Genomic DNA, 1,703 nt, shown 5'->3' on the forward strand with positions numbered 1-1,703 from the left:
GGTGTTACATTGTGGTTACATACATGACATCACCTCCCCCCCCCACAAAGTCTTATTGAGATCATAGATTTAGTCTTTCAGGTGGTCTACGCTTCCTCGTGGAGTACCACAGTTGGGGCTCTGGTTGTTGGACACTGACGTGAGTGTCTGTCACCTGTGGTGATTCTGGCCTGTCCGGGCTGACCGCAGGGACTGTGCATTCTTCTGATTGCTCTTGTTGCTCGTTCACTGGCGGTGTTGTGAGCTCCATCTCATGGTCTTCTTCAGGTACCTCCATGTCGATGCTGAACCTTTTTTTTACTTAGTCCAGATGCTTACGGCATATTTGACCATTGTTGAGTTTTATCACGATAACTGTCAATTACAGTGCCCTCAAGCCATTTGGGCCCCATGCCGTGATTGAGGACGAAGACAGTATCATTTATTTCTATACATCTCCCCCTCGCATTATGGTCATGGTACTCGTTTTGTGACTTGTGCTTGCCCTCAACTATGTCGGTCAGGACTGGGTGAATGAGGAACAACCGAGTTTTGAGTGTCCATTTCATTAGTAGCTCTGCGGGCAGGACCCCCATGAGCGAGTGCGGTCGGGATCTATAGGCCAATAGCAGGCGCGATAGGCATTGCAGGGAGGGCCCTTGAATCCTGAGCATACCTTGCTTAATGATTTGGACCGCACGTGCCACTTGGCCATTGGAGGCCGGCTTGAACGGCGCAGTCCTGACGTGGTTGATGCCATTGCCCGACATAAACTCTCGGAATTTGTAGCTTGTGAAACATGGGCCATTATCACTAACCAGGATGTCCGGCAAGCCATGGGTTGCAAAGATCGCACGTAGGCTTTCCACGGTGGTGGATGATGTGCATCAAAATCGCTTCTCGGCCTTTTGGCTAAGATCTGCATAACTAACCTGACCAGCCACCATGACCTCCGGGTGGTTTCTCCCTGGTCAGGAAGGTATATGCTTACATTTTTGTAAACAGGAGGTGGGTGGGATGGCTTGACCCATCCACCTCCACGGAGGTGTGTGGGGGACCTGACCCATCCACCTCCATGGCACGAACCTGGTATTGCAGTACTTCCAGGAACGGTACAGTGGCTCTAGGCCTTTTGGCTAAGAGCATTGGCGCAGAGTGATCCTTGACTGGTGCAGGGTGACCTCTGGCGTTTGTGACTTGACAAAGAATTGGAAACGATTGGCTACGAATTTATAAAAAAAAAAAAAAAGATGCACTCGATCTGTTTCGAGTACGCATCTACCACGATAAGGAACATCTTACCCATGAATGGCCCGCATGGTCAACATGAATGCGTGACCATGGCCTGGTGGGCCAGTGCCACGGGCTGAGCGGGGCCTCCCTGGGGGCATTACCCAGCTGGGCACACGTCGTGCACCTGCGAACACAGTGTTCAGGTCTGAATCAATTCCAGGCCACCAAACATGTGACCGGGCAATGGCCTTCATCAGCACAATGCCTGGGTGCTTGCTGTGGAGTTCCCTGATGAAGGCCTTCCTGCCCTTCTGGGGCATAACTACCCGGCTGCCCCATAGTAAGCAGTCGGCTTGGATGGAGAGCTCATCCATCCGTCTGTGGAATGGTCTGACCTCCTCAGGGCATGCTCAGTGTGCAGGCGCCCAATCCCCAGTCAGGACACATTTCTTAATCAGGGATAGGAGGGGATCTCTGTCTAGATTTTGATC

At 51.8% G+C, this 1,703-nt stretch overlaps 1 pseudogene; it reads left to right on the forward strand.

Moving 5' to 3' along the window:
* Nucleotides 1-871: 871 nt before the first annotated feature.
* On the forward strand, nt 872-1,102 carry LOC139252488 (U2 spliceosomal RNA; annotated as a pseudogene).
* The last annotated feature ends 601 nt before the right edge of the window (nt 1,103-1,703 follow it).

Source organism: Pristiophorus japonicus, chromosome 2, assembly GCF_044704955.1.
Source record: "Pristiophorus japonicus isolate sPriJap1 chromosome 2, sPriJap1.hap1, whole genome shotgun sequence".
Classification (NCBI taxonomy): domain Eukaryota; kingdom Metazoa; phylum Chordata; class Chondrichthyes; family Pristiophoridae; genus Pristiophorus; species Pristiophorus japonicus.